Genomic DNA, 18,412 nt, shown 5'->3' on the forward strand with positions numbered 1-18,412 from the left:
TCTACTACAAAGTTCAAGGGGAAGATATTACTATTGCACTTTTGTACGTAGATGATCTGATTGTGACAGGAAGCAAGGATAGCTTCATTAGAAAACTAAAACAAGACTTATCTGCAGAGTTCGACCTCAGTTCGACATGAAAGATCTTGGACTTATGCACTATTGTCTTGGAATTGAGTTCTGGAGAGATTCAGATAGCACATTCATGAGTCAGCTCAAATATGTTGACAGTCTCCTGAAGAAGTTTCATATGGCAGATTGCAAGATTGCAGCCACTCCCATGGAACAGAGTTTGAAACTTACTAAAGATTCAGAAAAGCCTACAGTCAATGACAGATACTACAGGCAACTCATTGGGTCTCTTATATATCTGACAATCACACGGCCAGATATTTGTTATGCAGTAAGCTCACTAGCACAGTTTATGGCAAATCCAAAACAGTCTCACTGGAATGCAGCCAAAAGAGTCTTGAGATACATCAGAGGTACAAGACAATTTGGGATAGAATACAGAGGAAGTCATCCACGGTTGCATGGATACTGTGATAGTGACTATGCTGGAGATCATGAGACCAGGAGATCGACACAGGGATATGCATTTTTCCTTGGTCAAGGTGCTATATCATGGTTTTCAAACAAACAGCCAACTGTTTCTTTGTCTTCGACTGAAGCAGAATATAGGGCACTCACTACAGGTGCATGTGAAGCTATATGGCTCAGAAGACTATTGTCAGAAACAGATTACTGTGATGAGTCAAAGCCAACAACAATATACTGTGATAATCAATCGGCTCAAGCATTGGCCAAAAATCCAGTATATCACTCCAGAACAAAGCACATTGATGTCAGAGAGCACTTCATCAGAGAAAGAGTGTTACTTGGTGACATCACACTGCAGCATTGTGATAGCAAAGAAAATGTTGCAGACATCTTTACCAAACCACTCGGGAAAGAGCTATTCGAGAAACACCGACTAGCTCTTGGTTTGATGCAGAGGAAGGACATTCCCATTAAAGGGGTGTGATGGAATGTAATGCTCAGCCCTTCTTCTATTCCCCGGAATCATCATCTTGAGGGAAGGCCTACTTCATGATGTTGATCTTGAGGGAAGGTGTTGAGAGTTCATGCTCAACATCATGTGATCATGTGTGCATAGCACCATCACGTGATCATATGTGCATAGCACTAACCTTATAGAGTGCTATAAAGGAAAGGGTTAGATCCCCTAACCCTAACCCTAAAAAGGTTTGTATATATTCTATTTTTTCAACTAATTCTAGTGTACAGTTAGTCATTTGTGGTGTGCTCTCTAGCTGTGCCCTCTCTCCTCATCTCCACTCTTCTCCTCTCCCCTCTTCATATTTTGTCATAGTCCTCTCAAGCACTTTCTTAACATCCAAGTTAAATTTAACCTAAAACACATTGACAAAGGAAAGAGAATGTACCACCATACAAAGAGACAATTTATGAGACCGTAATTCAAACAAGCAATAAGGTTTACATTGCTCTTATTTGAGATACAAGCCAAGCCAAATACCCTCTAGATAAAAAGTACCAGCCTACATTCCCTTTCACCCAGATATTTCTTACATCGTTTATTGCTTGACGCTATTGGGGAGTCAGAGATCCCATGAAATCTTGAGCATCATACTCACAAATGTTGTTAGCATTTAATATGAGCACATCTCTCAAGCTTGGCTTGACCATAGTGTGCTCATCCAATCTATAAACATAATATTCCAAAAAAAATGAATAAGAAATTTGAAATAAGCAAAGGGAAAGTGAAATTTTCTTATAAATTCATATGTTGAAGGCTTGCAAGAAGGGCAATCTCACTGGTCTTCTATAGGTCAATGAAACTGCTATTGCATGTCTTACAAATTCGTATGTTGAAGCTTGCAAGAAGGGAAATCTCACTAGTCTTCTACAGGTCAATGAAACTGCTATTGCATATGTCATGCTCTAGTCTCTCAATATGACTTGACAACACTAACATCCGAGTCATATTTCTATGGTTTCTCTCCCACAAATAGAACATCTTGCCTAAGAGGTATTGCAAATGACTCTTAACTTTGAACTCCTCTCAAACAACTCATCAATATCCCTCCACATTGTTGACCAAGCTTGCCTCATTAATGGTGTAACCTCAGTCTCTTCTCCACTCCAATACAGATAAAAAACTATAAATGCACCCTTATTTGGGAGGTATTCCTTGTACTAAAATGCACTCTTAAGTGCAATGACATCCCTTCTTAACTCCCTAGCTCTAGCATATGTTATAATTTTACACAAGGAGATCCTAGGGCACTCGCCAAATAAGTGGCCTACACCAAGAAAAGATGTCACACCCACCAATAAGATCCAATGTAATGTCATCAACAAAAGAGTCAGTCTCACCTCCCCCCCCCCCCATTCAAATCATGTGAATCTATAGATGTGCCTTCAATGCCTTCAAAAAATTCAATCACCAATATACACATAGGGAGCACATAGGTGGCTTCCTCTTTCCCCCTCTTTTCTTTGAAAGTAATGATACTTTGTCTTTTCCTCTCAACATGCGAAGGTCCTAGATTCTAACATATCTCCCTGTCAATATCAAGCAAGGGCCTATCAATGTAATGTAGTAGTTTAAACCATCGTATAAATCAAGGTAAAAATGCATACACTTATCAATTGACATCTTAATATCTTATATTACCTATAATGGGGGATAACATGGCAAGCCATCCTCTTATAACTCCCAAATCGGAAGCAGCTATGGCTAAACCATACTTCACATGATCATGTTCTGATGAGGCAACATAGAACCAATACCCTACTCCTCTCCAGTGGAAAAGTCCAAGAAAATGAAATCTTTAGCCAATTTAATCTTTTTTCCCTTTTTCTCACACTCCCTAGGATGGTCACATGCTAGCAAGAGAAAACTCATGTATTCCAGCATTCAAATCGTTTTCCTTTGCATGTGCAAAGTCCTGATCCATCATGATGTAGTCTCCCATGGAGAATACGTATAGAGATAATCCTACATGACTTAAAGTACAATCCAGTGGTGATGAAAAATAGAAGGTAAAGGGGGTGACAATTACTATATTTTTAATATTCTTATTAAAAATTTTCATGAAACGAATGGAATTGATATGAATCCATTCACACATATGCAAAAATTTTAGTCTACTAGGCTTCTTATCCATAGCACATCCAATTCAAATCTATTGGCATTACATGTATAGTCAAAATATCATCACTTTCTTTGAGAACATTCACTAAAGTATCCCCAGGTGGAGGAGGTGGTGTCTACTCCGCATCCACTACTACCACCCAAAAAAAGAAAGAAATGTTAGACTCTAATGTATGATTATAATTCCTTAGAATACTAAACGTCATGTAGTTTGCTTGAATCATAGAACAAAGGCCAACTTTCTTTTTAATCCTTCCTCTCCTTGTTTCACAAATTTCACCTTCTTGGAGAGTCTCAATTGGCTTGAGTGGTTCATCACTCTTTCTTGTGGTAGAATATGGCATACCTCTTTGGGCGGCCATGCATGGACATAGCATACGTTGATGTTGTAGTTGTGGCAATGTTTATCCATCCCTTGCAATGTCATGGGATCTCATCTACCTTGCCTTCATTCTTTAAATAGGTCCCATATCTTAATCATCATCAATTAAAGAAGCTATTACTTTTTATTCACAAATTAATGATCTACTAGTAGAACATAAAGCGACATTACCACAAAGAATCAAATGAAGCGTTTACCTAAAAACAACCCGATGAGCTACTTGATCAAGTTTTGTCTTCTAGGCACCCACATTTTCTCCCTTTTCAACACCTTTTCATTCATTTGAATCTCTTATCTTTAGATATGTGAAAATGAGCTTTCTTCCCTCCAAGTCAATGGCATCATAATATGGACTTAGAGTATAGTCATTAGGAATTGCAAATAGCTGCCCAATATTTGCTACAATCTTGAGCTCCTCTCAAGCACAGAAATGGCATGGTTTTCTATCTTCCTCAAAAATATCTCTTGGGAAGACCATATTTATTTTATAGCAAACAAATGAATAAGTACAATGGATTTAACACAATCAACATTTTTAATGCAAAACAATCATACCAAATGCAAAATAAGTCTATAGTTCACCCTTTGTATGGAATATCTGCATGAGGCATGTGATACATATCTTGAATTATTGTGCTAGCCTTCAATAAAGACATATATTGAATTTTCTTCTTTACTTTAAGGGGATTAAGTGCAACACACTTCATTTTCTCAAGACTTCAATTTCCATGTATCCCCTAGTTGTAGGTAAAGGCAATCAAGGACCTAGAGGACATTAACTTAGGAGTAAGAAAAATCAAATTTTATACACTATCCATTATATTTAAATGCCAAAAAAAGAGTGTACTTTACCTATCCATCCAATCTTATATTCTCTGTTACACTGCATCAATATCCTTCTTTTCTATAGCTACTCTCTCCTCCAAGGGAATTGTACCTTTAGTCCTCTCAAGCACTTTCTTAACATCCAAGTTAAATTTAACCTAAAACACATTGACAAAGGAAAGAGAATGTACCACCATACAAAGAGACAATTTATGAGACCGTAATTCAAACAAGCAATAAGGTTTACATTGCTCTTATTTGAAATACAACCCAAGCCAAATACCCTCTAGATAAAAAGTACCAGCCTACATTCCCTTTCACCTAGATATTTCTTGCATCGTTTATTGCTTGACGCTATTGGGGAGTCAGAGATCCCATGAAATCTTGAGCATCATACTCACAAATGTTGTTAGCATTTAATATGAGCACATCTCTCAAGCTTGGCTTGACCATAGTGTGCTCATCCAATCTATAAACATAATATTCCAAACAAAATGAATAAGAAATTTGAAATAAGCAAAGGGAAAGTGAAATTTTCTTATAAATTCATATGTTGAAGGCTTGCAAGAAGGGCAATCTCGGTCTTCTACAGGTCAATGAAACTACTATTGCATGTCTTACGAATTTGTATGTTGAAGCTTGCAAGGAGGGAAATCTCACTAGTCTTCTACAAGTCAATGAAACTGCTATTGCATATGTCATGCTCTAGTCTCTCAATATGACTCGACAACACTGACATCCGAGTCATATTTTTATGGTTTCTCTCCCACTAATAGAACATCTTACCTAAGAGGTATTGCAAATGACTCTTAAATTTGAACTCCTCTCAAACAACTCGTCAATATCCCTCCACATTGTTGACCAAGCTTGCCTCATTAATGGTGTAACCTCGGTCTCTTCTCCACTCCAATACAGATAAAAACTATAAATGCACCCTTATTTGGGAGGTATTCCTTGTACTAAAATGCACTCTTAAGTGCAATGACATCCCTTCTTAATTCCCTAGCTCTAGCATATGTTATAATTTTACACAAGGAAATCCTAGGGCACTCGCCAAATAAGTAGCCTACACTAAGAAAAGATGTCACACCCACCAATAAGATCCAATGTAATGTCATCAACAAAAGAGTCAGTCTCACCTCCCCCCCCCCAATTCAAATGATGTAAATCTATAGATGTGTCTTCAATGCCTTCAAAAAATTCAATCACCGATATACACATAGGTGGCTTCCTCTTTCCCCCTCTTTTCTTTGAAAGTAATGATACTTTGTCTTTTCCTCTCCCCCTTGTCTTAGAGGGAGGAGTTGTACTTTCCCCTATATCCATTTGCACAAAAGAATAACAACATATGAACAAAACCATAACAAGATATGAACAAATTTTCACATTGGAAAGAAATAAGGACTGGTACAAAATATATCATTTTCTAAGGGCTATTTTTTCTTTTTTATCCCACTTTTATACCTCCATACAAATTTAAAATGTATTAAAATAATGTGAAAAATGTGTATTAAAAAATGTGGAAAATGTCTATGAAAACATGGATCACCTCTTCTCAAAGCTATCCCATCCACATTCCAACTTCAAATATATAAGCAATCATAAGCCTTATTAGATTAACTCAAGTCATATTTTTCTCTCATGATTGATTCCAGCAAGGGATGATTCCAAAATAGGTCATCTATGTACACACAATGTGTTGCCCTCCCACTTTCTTATCCAAGGCATAATAAACATAGTTTACAAGTGTAATGGAAAGGAGGACTTGTGAAATTATACATGCGCCCCACAAGTCAATCAATGTCAACACCTATTTCATTAATTTTGGACTTTTTGTGTTGTTTTTGGACGAAGCCCAAAAATCCTTCCCAAATGAAAACTTTACTTTGTGAAAATATCCTTCCCAAATCAAAATTTTACTTTCTGAAAATATTCTTCCCAAATCAAAAGTTCACTTTGTGGCACTACCATATTCACATAAAAATATTGTTTTTTCAACGTATACTTTTGCACCAACATGCAAGAATTTGAAAAAATCCTATATTAGAAATTCTAGCTATATCTAAGTTATTTGTTAATTTAATTATTTTTAATATTTTTCCTTGATTTTTTTCCTTGATGTGATAAATCTATAAATCCATGAAAGGAGACTCAAATATTTCATGAAAATAACATTATTGTCACTCGCGATACGCACAAAATTTTTAAAACTTTTAATAAATAGAAAATAGACATGATGCCATAAGACCCAAGTTTTGTATCGAACCAAAGAGGTATAATAGCAATTATAGCTATTATTATATGATTACATTGAGAGGCGTTGCTCTCAGCTAGAGTCTTTATATCCAAAATGATATAGATTGAACATATGTTTACAATTTAAATTGTTGCTCTTAAAGAGCCTCAATTCATGCCATCTCCATAATTTGACTCCCCATTGTCTTATTGCTCAATGTCACGACAGTCCCTTGCCAGGTGCCATCTGCATAATTTGACTCCCACTTGTCTTGCCAAGCCTTGCCCCTTGGGTGCATTGACTCCCCATTGTCTTATTGCTCAATGCAATAGTCCCTTGCCAGGTGCCATCTGCATTAACTCCCTATTGTCTTGCCAAGCCTTTACCCTTGGGTGACATCCAGTGCAAAATACAGGTGCCATCTGCATTAACTCCCACAAGTTATCTTGCCAAGCCTTTCCCCTTGGGTGCATTGAATCCCCATTGTCTTATTGCTCAATGTGATAGTCCCTTGCCAGGTGCCATCTGCATTAGCTCCCTATTGTCTTGGCAAGCCTTGACCCTTGGGTGACATCCGGTGCATATTTTGACTCTCATTTGACATAGGAGGTGATGACTCTGATTATAATTGTCTTGGATTGGCTTCTTGCCTAGTACCCAAATAAAATCCTTCAATGGACTTCAATACAAAGCTTTAATCATGGACATTCTTCATTTGCACTGTCTCCTTCTACTTCCTCCATGGCGAGCATCCTTAAAAATTCGTGTATATGCAAAATAGTTTGCTGTGGTATTTTTATTTTTCCTTTTACCTCATATCCCATGCGCTTCTTTAATTTATTTGCCCTTGAATGCCAAGACACTATGATTGTCTCCGTCGAAACTTGAGAGACCGCTTCATCATTTGGGACCCACTCCTTCATTATACAATTAGTATACAATGTGTTGTTATCCATATTCTCCTTCCTGCCCTTTGGCTCATACCATACCGCTGTAAATGTTGTAGCTCTCCCTTGGTCATCTCTTTGCACATCAACTACTTTTGCAACCCAAAACTTCACATTCTCATATTCATCATCCGATGGCCGAACCACAACAAAACAATCGATCTCTATATCTACTTGTGGCATAAACTATCTCTTCTTCAGTCCACAATATGGACGTGGGAGTAATGATACAAATTCATTTTCAAAGATTGGAGCTGGGCGCAAATCGTTATGAACATTTGGCCAAAACATATTGCATTCTTCCTTGACATCCTTTAAGCCTCGCATTCTCTCAAGGTCCTTTATTAAATTTCGTGTCTTGTTAATTACAGTGGTAGTGTGTTCTCTCCAAGTAAGCTTCGAATTAGGATATCTCCGGAGCATTTCCTCTTTGTATGTAATAAATGCTTTTAATCCTTCTATTTCATAGTTAGACCTCTCATTGAATTCTTGTATAGGAGCCCATGTTGGATACCTTTCCTTGCTAGGAATTAAAGTTAAGAGACTGTAGGGTTCTTTAGGTTCCCATTTTGTATCATGAGAATATTGTTGCCATTGCATTACGGGTTTTTCATCTTTAAAAAAAAAACGAAAGTAGTGTGGATTGGTATGACCTGTCAATGCATCACCACCCGTTTGTATGAAAGGTAGAATGAAGCTCTTCCAATCATACATTCTTTCGAGCCTCTCACATACTGTACTTTCCTTACGACCACCAACTTGCCTGCCACATCTTCTTACCAAGTCATCTATTGTCTCCACATCCTTGCATTTAAGCTCCCTCATTTAAGCTCCCTTGAGACTATGCTAAAAACCTGATCGATATCCTCATGTGTATGCCCAACATACAAAAATCCACATTCGACCTCATTGAAGATTCGATGAGCAACTAGCATGGAGCAGAATGCAAACATGAGTACATTCTTATTTTCTCACCAGCAATTATCATCTTGTATTCTCAAAGTCGGTGGTAGGCGACCTTTTTCTGCATGTACATTGTGAATTGCCTTCATAATAGATGTTACAACTTGATTGCTATCATGTAGATCCAAGGAATCAATCCATATATCTGCAAAGAACTTAATTCCATGCACTAACACTCCACATAGATGTGTCTTTAGAAAGTGCTTTCCTTGTAATTTAGGTGGAGTGGCAACAAAACGAGGCAATGTTGTTGTATTCTAATCCATGCCATCTACAATAAGGCACATGTAGTCATCGGGATGCGAAATAGCTTGCTCCTTCCAAAATGCATATTTTTGTCTGGAATGTCGAATAAGGTCATGATGAGATTTTTGATTTTTTTTGTATAATTCCCTTTGATTTGGACATGTTGCACTCTCAATCGCTTGCTTTAAATCATCACAGACATTGCACTTTGACATTTTTTGCCTCCTTGGGATTTTAGCATATCCAAAGTTCTTCTTCCAAAGAGTATACAAAGTATGAGAAGAAGCTACAGCATCCCCTCTTTGCCTTTGCTTTTCTGCAATAGAGTCAAATACTTTGAGCTTTGTCAAGCCCATTGGAAGGTGCATTTCAGTGATCGCGTCACCGTTAGGGAGTTTGGTAGATATATGGGGTTGAGGTAAAGCATTTTCATGTATGAAGTCTTGCAAAATTGCCGCTGCCCTGACAGTTGAGATTCTTGATTTGGCTTCCTCTAATACCGTGAATGCTAAATTTGTTGCCGCCCTTTGCCTTGGTGACTAAATCCCAATATGTACCATGGGATAATCCAGTAATATTGCGATATGCCTTATTGCAAATCCTTTTTCCATTTACGAGAGGTTTTACCTTTTGTCTTGAACTTAGCCTTTTATCGCCATTCTGAAGAAAGCAAGAGAGACTTGTGAGAAGGTATTCATTTCTTTCGCTTCCTCTTCTTTGCCACATGTGTCCTCTACATTCCCTGATGTCTGCAAGATCAATGAAGCGCATACATCTTCACTTGCAACATAGATATCCCAATGCATTTAACATGTTCTCCTCCTTCATTACTCTCTTCCTCTTTGGTTGCTTTTGTGGATCTGCCTGGATTCGCTTTCTCTTCATGCATATGTATGACCGTTTTCGTTCCTCGTGCACATTGTTATCTGTATTTATGCACTTCTTCTCCTCACATTTGTTTGTAACCAAGCATCCATGATTGGTCATTGCATCCTTGTCCATATCACAATCAAAGTTAAATATTGAATAATCCTCTGTTGATCTCATCCTCATTTTTAACATACTCTTAGGACCATTCAATGAATTCAATATTCTACGAGAGTATTGAGAACCTTGAAGCTCTCCCACTCCTGAGAGAACATCACTCATTGGGACATCTTGCATGGCTTTCACAAATCCATAAGCTTGATTGACACCAGGTTTGTTAATATGCATGAACTCATCCACACTTGACAAGACATCGTTATGGAAACCTTTTCCCTTCTCACTGTGCAAGAATTCATCCACCCCAGATAAGGCTTCACTTCTAAAATCATTTTGTTTCTCGGAACGAATGAACTCATCCACTCCAGATAAGATGTCACTTCTATAATTGAGTATATTGAAATCATCCACATTTGAAGTAATAGAGCCTGGCACATGGGCACGCTTTTTAGGTCCTTTGATATTGTAGTATACCATGTCTTTATCATTGAAAACCACGTGCCTCTCTCTCATGTTTAAAAATTGCATGCTCCATCTCATATTCTTGCCTACCTCATAGTAGGGATCACAAAAGGATGTTATGTTATCAACCATACCATCATCAGTGACTTTTAGAATCCTCATCTGTGCAAATGACCATTGCTCCACTTGTTCAAATCCAAATACTTCACCTTCTGCTACAGTCTTATTTGCAAATGATCTCATTTGTAAAATGTCCGCTATAGTAAAATACAAGGTGGTGTACTTTGTATTCTTGATAATGTCTATTGCATAAGTCTCATCTTTGTCCCATGCTATAAATGATTTGTGGATGTATTGTAGGGAATAACATCTCCAAGTGTTTCCATATCTCCACATTTATACTTTAGCTCAACATGTGCACTAAGAATCTTTAATACAGTAACTGCCACCTTATCTTCGCCAAGTCTTCGAAAGTGGCAAACTAAATTGGGATCACTATCATGGATTGTAGCAAATGCAACTACTTCTCTTTTGCTACATAAAATCACATCCATCCCTGGAACAAAATCTATAGCCATCTCCTTTGTGAGAGTCCTTCGCAAGCAAGCTGCAGTAGCAACAATTACATAAATATTAGTCTCTTTTTAATAATCTACTCATTTATTATAATTTTTAATTAGTACTTAATTTATTGGTGGGAGAAGTTATCCGATCAAGTACTCATCAGATGGACACGCCAAGTTATCATTTGCATGGTCGATCGAGCATTAAATACTATTTTTGCTCTAGTGTCATGCACATCCGTAAAAAAACACGAGCCTGCTAGGTATGTTATCCAATCAAGCACTTATGGGATGGGTATGCCACTTTGCATGTAATTCAATTCCACCTAGTTGAAGGTGTGTGCAAAGTATTGTGCCCATCAGATATGCTTTGCATTGTCGATCAAGCATAAAACACTGTTTTTGCCTTAGTGTCATGCACAACCATGAAAAAACACGGTCCTAAGTGTGTTAATCCAACAAGTACTTATTGGATGGGCGCTCCACTTTTCACGCAAGTCCGTTTCAACTAGGTTGAGATGCATGCAAAGTATTGTCACCATTGGATATGCTCTGCATGGTCGATTACGCATTATACAACGTTCTTCCCGTAGTGATATGCACATCTGCAAAAAAACACGCCCTTATGTATGTTATCTGACCAAGTACTTATCGGATGGGTGTGCCTCTTTGACAAAATTTCAATACCACCTAGGTTTAGGGGTAGGAAAAGTATTGTTCCCATCGGATATGCTTTGCATGGTCGATCGAGCATTAAATACTATTTTTCTCTAGTGTCATGCACATCCGTAAAAAAAACACGCTGCTAGATGTGTTATCCGATCAAGTACTTATGCGATGGGAATGCCACTTTGCATGTAAGTCAATTCCACCTGGTTGAAGGTGTGTGTAAAGTATTGTGCCCATCAGATATGCTTTTAATTGTGGATCAAGCATCAAACACCGTTTTTGCCTTAGTGTCATGCACAACCATATAAAAACACAGCCCTAGGTGTGTTATTCAAACAAGTACTTATCGGATGGGGGCTCCACTTTGCACGCAAGTCTGTTTCAACTACGTTGAGGTGTGTACAAAGTATTGTCACCATCGGATATGCTTTTCATGGTCAATCATGCATTATACTCCATTTTTTCCCGAGTGATATGCACATCCGCAAAAAAACACGCCCTTAGGTGTGTTATCGGACCAAGTACTTATCGGATGGGTGTGCCTCTTTGAGAACATTCCAATACCACCTAGGTTGAGGTGTAGGAAAAGTGTTGTGCCCATCGGATATCCTTTGCATGATCAATCGAGCAATAAATACTATTTTTTCTCTAGGTATTTTTTCCCGAGTGATATGCACATCCGTAATAAAACACGTTGCTAGGTATGTTATCCGATCAAGCACTTATAGGATGGGAGTGCCACTTTACATGTAAGTCAATTCCACCTAGTTGAAGGTGTGTGTAAAGTATTGTGCCCATCGGATATGCTTTGCATTGTCGATCAAGCATAAAACAACGTTTTTGCCTTAGTGTCATGCACAACCATGAAAAAACACGGTCCTAGGTGTGTTAATCAAACAAGTACTTATCGGATGGGGGCTCCACTTTGCACGCAAGTATGTTTCAACTACGAAAAGTTTTGTGCCCATCGGATATCCTTTGCATGGTCGATCGAGCATTAAATACTATTTTTGCTCTATTGTCATGCACATCCATAAAAAAACACGCTGCTAGGTATGTTATCCGATCAAGCACTTATGGGATGGGCGTGCCACTTTGCATGTAAGTCAATTACACCTAGTTTAAGGTGTGTGCAAAGTATTGTGCCCATCGGATATGCTTTGCATTGTCGATCAAGCATAAAACACCGTTTTTGCCTTAGTGTCATGCACAACCATGAGAAAACACGGTCCTAGGTGTGTTATTCAAATAAGTACTTATCGGATGGGGGCTCCACTTTGCACACAAGTCCATTTCAACTATGTTGAGGTGCGTACAAAGTATTGTCACTATCAGATATGCTTTGCATGGTCGATCACGCCTTATACACCATTTTTTCTCTAGTGATATGCACATCCGCAAAAAAACACGCCCTTAGGTGTGTTATCTGACCAAGTACTTATCGGATGGGTGTGCCCCTCTGAGAACATTTCAATACCACCTAGGTTGAGGCATACAAAAAGTGTTGTGCCCATCGGATATCCTTTGCATGATCGATCGAGCAATAAATACTATTTTTGCTCTAATGTCATGCACATCCGTAAAAAAATACGCTGCTAGGTATGTTATCCGATCAAGCAATTATGGGATGGGAGTGCCACTTTGCATGTAAGTCAATTCCACCTATTTGAAGGTGTGTGAAAAGTATTGTGCCCATTGGATATGCTTTGCATTGTCGATCAAGCATAAAACACCGTTTTTGCCTTTGTGTCATGCACAACCATATAAAAACACGGTCGTAGGTGTGTTATTCAAATAAGTACTTATCAGATGGGGGCTCCACTTTGCACGCAAGTCCTTTTCAACTATGTTGAGATGCGTGCAAAGTATTGTCACCATCGGATATGCTTTGCATGGTCGATCATGCATTATACGCCATTTTTTTCCTAGTGATATGGACATCCGTAAAAAAACATGCCATTAGGTGTGTTATCTGACCAAGTACTTATCGGATGGGTGTGCCTCATTGAGAACACTTCAATACCACCTAGTTTAAGGTGTAGGAAAAGCGTTGTGCCCATCGGATATCCTTTGCATGGCCGATCGAGCATTAAATACTATTTTTGCTCTAGTGTCATGCACATCCATAAAAAAACACGCTGCTAGGTATGTTATCCGATCAAGAACTAATGGGATGGGTGTGCCACTTTGCATGTAAGTCAATTCCACCTATTTTAAGGTGTGTGCAAAGTATTGTGCCCATCGGATATGCTTTGCATTGTCGATCAAGCATAAAACACCGTTTTTGCCTTAGTGTCATGCACAACCATGAAGAAACACGGTCCTAGATGTGTTATTCAAACAATTACTTATTGGATGGGGGCTCCACTTTGCACACAAGTCCGTTTCAACTACGTTGAGGTGTGTGCAAAGTATTGTCACCATCGGATATGATTTGCATGGTCGATCACACATTATACACTGTTTTTTCCCTAGTGGTATGCACATCCACAAAAAAACACGCCCTTAGGTGTGTTATCTAACCAAGTACTTATCGGATGGGTGTGCCTCTTTGAGAACATTTCAATACCACCTAGGTTGCGGTGTAGGAAAAGTATTGTGCCCATCGGATATCCTTTGGATGGTCGATCGAGCATTAAATACTATTTTTGATCTAGTGTCATGCACATCCGTAAAAAAAACACGCTGCTAGGTATGTTATCCGATCAAGCACTTATGGCATGGGTGTGCCACTTTGCATGTAGTTAATTCCACCTAGTTGAAGTGTGTGCAAATTATTTTGCCCATCGTATATGCTTTGCATTGTCGATCAAGCATAAAATACTATTTTTGCCTTAGTGTCATGCACAACCATGAAAAAACACAGTCCTAAGTGTGTTAATCAAACAAGTACTTATCGGATGGGGGCTCCAGTTTGCACGCAAGTCCGTTTCAACTAGGTTGAGATGCGTGCAAAGTATTGTCACCATCAGATATGCTCTGCATGGTCGATTACGCATTATACAATGTTTTTCCCGTAGTGATATGCACATCCATAAAAAAACATGCCCTTAGGTATGTTATCTGACCAAGTACTTATCGGATGGGTGTACCTCTTTGAGAACATTTCAATACCACCTAGGTTAAGGTGTAGGAAAAGTATTGTGCCCATTGGATATGCTTTGCATGGTCGATCGAGCATTAAATACCATTTTTGCCTTAGTGTCATGCACATCCGTAAAAAAACACGCTGCTAGGTGTGTTCTCGGATCAAGTACTTATGCGATGGGAATGCCACTTTGCATGTAAGTCAATTCAACCTAGTTGAAGGTGTGTGCAAAGAATTGTGCCCATCGGATATGCTTTGCATTGTCGATCAAGCATAAAACACCGTTTTTGCCTTTGTGTCATGCACAACCATATAAAAACACGGCCGTAGGTGTGTTATTCAAATAAGTACTTATTCGATGAGGGCTCCACTTTGCACACAAGTCTGTTTCAACTATGTTGAGGTGCGTGCAAAGTATGGTCACCATCGGATATGCTTTGCATGGTTGATCATGCATTATACACCATTTTTTCAATAGTGATATGGACATCCACAAAAAAACACGCCATTAGGTGTGTTATCTGACCAAGTACTTATCGGATGGGTGTGCCTCATTGAGAGCATTTCAATACCACCTAGGTTGAGGTGTACGAAAAGTCTTGTGCCCATCGGATATCCTTTGCATGGTCGATCGAGCATTAAATACTATTTTTGCTCTAGTGTCATGCACATCCGTTAAAAAACACGCTGCTAGCTATGTTATCCGATCAAGCACTTATGGGATAGGCATGCCACTTTACATGTAAGTCAATTCCACCTAGTTGAAGGTGTGTGCAAAGTATTGTGCCCATCGGATATGCTTTTCATTGTCAATCAAGCATAAAACACCGTTTTTTGCCTTAGTGTCATGCACAACCATGAAAAAACACGGTCCTAGGTGTGTTATTCAAACAAGTACTTATCGGATGGGGACTCCACTTTGCACGCAAGTCTGTTTCAACTATGTTGAGGTGCGTGCAAAGTTTTGTCACCATCGAATATGCTTTGCATGGTCGATCACGCATTATACACCATTTTTTCCCAAGTGATATGCACATCCGCAAAAAAACACGCTCTTAGGTGTGTTATCTGACCAAGTACTTATCAGATGGGTGTGCCTCTTTGATAACATTCCAATACCACCTAGGTTGAGGTGTACAAAAAGTGTTGTGCCCATCGGATATCCTTTGCATGATCGATCGAGCAATAAATACTATTTTTACTCTAGTGTCATGCACATCTGTAAAAAAACACACTGCTAGGTATGTTATCCGATCAAGCACTTATGGGATGGGAGTGCCACTTTGCATGTAAGTCAATTCCACCTAGTTGAAGGTGTGTGCAAGGTATTGTGCCCATCGGATATGCTTTGCATTGTCGATCAAGCATAAAACACTGTTTTTGCCTTAGTGTCATGCACAACCATGAAAAAACACGGTCCTAAGTGTGTTAATTAAACAAGTACTTATCGGATCGGGACTCCACTTTGCACACAAGTCTGTTTCAACTACATTGAGGTGCGTGCAAAGTATTGTCACCATCGGATATGATTTGCATGGTCGATCACGCATTATACACCGTTTTTTCCCTAGTGATATGCACATCCGCAAAAAAACACGCCCTTAGGTGTGTTATCCGACCAAGTACTTATCCGATGGGTGGGCCTCTTTGAGAACATTTCAATACCACCTAGCCTGCAGTGTAGGAAAAGTGTTGTGCCCATCGGATATCCTTTGCATGGTCGATCGAGCATTAAATACTATTTTTGCTCGTGTCATGCACATCCGTAAAAAAAACACGCTGCTAGGTATGTTATCTGATCAAGCACTTATGGGATGGGTGTGCCACTTTGCATGTAAGTCAATTGCACCTAGTTGAAGGTGTGTGCAAAGTATGGTGCCCATCGGATATTCTTTGCATTGTCGATCAAGCATAAAACACCGTTTTTGCCTTAGTGTCATGCACAACCATGAAAAAACACGGTCCTAAGTGTGTTAATCAAACAAGTACTTATCGGCTGGGGGCTCCACTTTGCACGCAAGTCCGTTTCAACTAGGTTGAGATGCGTGCAAAGTAATGTCACCATCGGATATGCTCTGCATGGTCGATTACAAATTATACAATGTTTTTCCCGTAGTGATATGCACATCCGCAAAAAAACATGCCCTTAGGTATGTTATCTGACCAAGTACTTATCGGATGGGTGTGCCTCTTTGAGAATATTTCAATACCACCTAGGTTAAGGTATAGGAAAAGTATTGTGCCCATCGGATATGCTTTGCATGGTCGATCGAGCATTAAATACCATTTCTGCCTTAGTGTCATGCACATCCGTAAAAAAACACGCTACTAGGTGTGTTATCGGATCAAGTACTTATGCGATGGGAATGCCACTTTGCATGTAAGTCAATTCCACCTATTTAAAGGTGTGTGCAAAGTATTGTGCCCATCGGATATGCTTTGCATTGTCGATCAAGCATAAAACACCGTTTTTGCCTTTGTGTCATGCACAACCATATAAAAACACGACCGTAGGCATGTTATTCAAATAAGTACTTATCGGATGGGGGCTCCACCTTGCACGCAAGTCTTTTTCAACTACCTTGAGGTGCGTGCAAAGTATTGCCACCATCAGATATGCTTTGCATGGTCGATCACGCATTATACACCATTTTTTCCCTAGTGATATGGACATCCGCAAAAAAACATGCCCTTAGGTGTGTTATCTGACCAAGTACTTATCGGATGGGTGTGCCTCTTTGAGAACATTTCAATACCATCTAGGTTGAGGCATACGAAAAGTGTTGTGCCCATCAGATATCCTTTGCATGGTCGATCGAGCATTAAATACTATTTTTGCTCTAGTGTCATGCACATCCGTAAAAAAACACGTTGCTAGGTATTTTATCCGATCAAGCACTTATGGGATGGGCGTGCGACTTTTCATGTAAGTCAATTCCATCTAGTTGAAGGTGTGTGAAAAGTATTGTGCCCATCGGATATGCTTTGCATTGTCGAACAAGCATTAAACACTGTTTTGGCCTTAGTGTCATGCACAACCGTCAAAAAACGCGATCCTAGATGTGTTATTCGACTAAGTACTTATGGGATGGGCATGCCACTTTTCATGTAAGTCAATAATACCTAGGTTGAGATGTGTGCAAAGTATTGTGATGATCGCATATGTGTTGCATTGTCGATTAAGCATAAATCAGCATTTTTGCCTTAGTGTCATGGACAACAACCAATAAAAAACATGGTCCTAGGTGTGATATTATAAAAAGTACTTATTGAATGGGTGTTCTAGTTTGCATGGAATACCATACCACCGCTTTTGAGGCATGTGCAAAGTATTGTGCCCATTGGATATGCTTTACATGGTAGATTGAGTATTAAATACCGTTTTTGGCCTTGGTGTCATGTACAACCGTCAAAAACCACGATCGTAGGTGTATTTTTCAAACAAGTACTTATCGAATGGGGATGCCACTTTGCACACAAGTCAATATTGCCTAGGTTGAGGAATGTGCAAAGTCTTGTGTCCATTGGATATGCTTTGCATAGTCGATCTCACATTATACACCATTTTGTTCCTAGTGTTATGCGCAATCGTCATAAAAATACATTTGGAGGTGTGTTATCCGAACAAGTACTTATGGGATGGGTGCACCACTTTGTATGCAAGTCAATACAACCTAGGTTGAGGCGTGTACAAAGTTTTGTGCCCATCGGAGAAATGTAGATGCGATAATATTAGAAAATTCTCGGTATGTGTATATGTGTGTGTGTGTGGCAAACAATTTTGATACAAAAAAGTAAACACCTAGTGCACAAATTATGCACTTCATACCTTGAGTAAATAAGCTTGTTGATGAGGATAAATACGCCCT

This window comes from Dipteris shenzhenensis, chromosome 27 (assembly GCF_047967505.1).
Source record: "Dipteris shenzhenensis isolate YYH24624 ecotype China chromosome 27, Dip_SZ_1.0, whole genome shotgun sequence".
Taxonomy (NCBI): Eukaryota; Viridiplantae; Streptophyta; class Polypodiopsida; order Gleicheniales; family Dipteridaceae; genus Dipteris; species Dipteris shenzhenensis.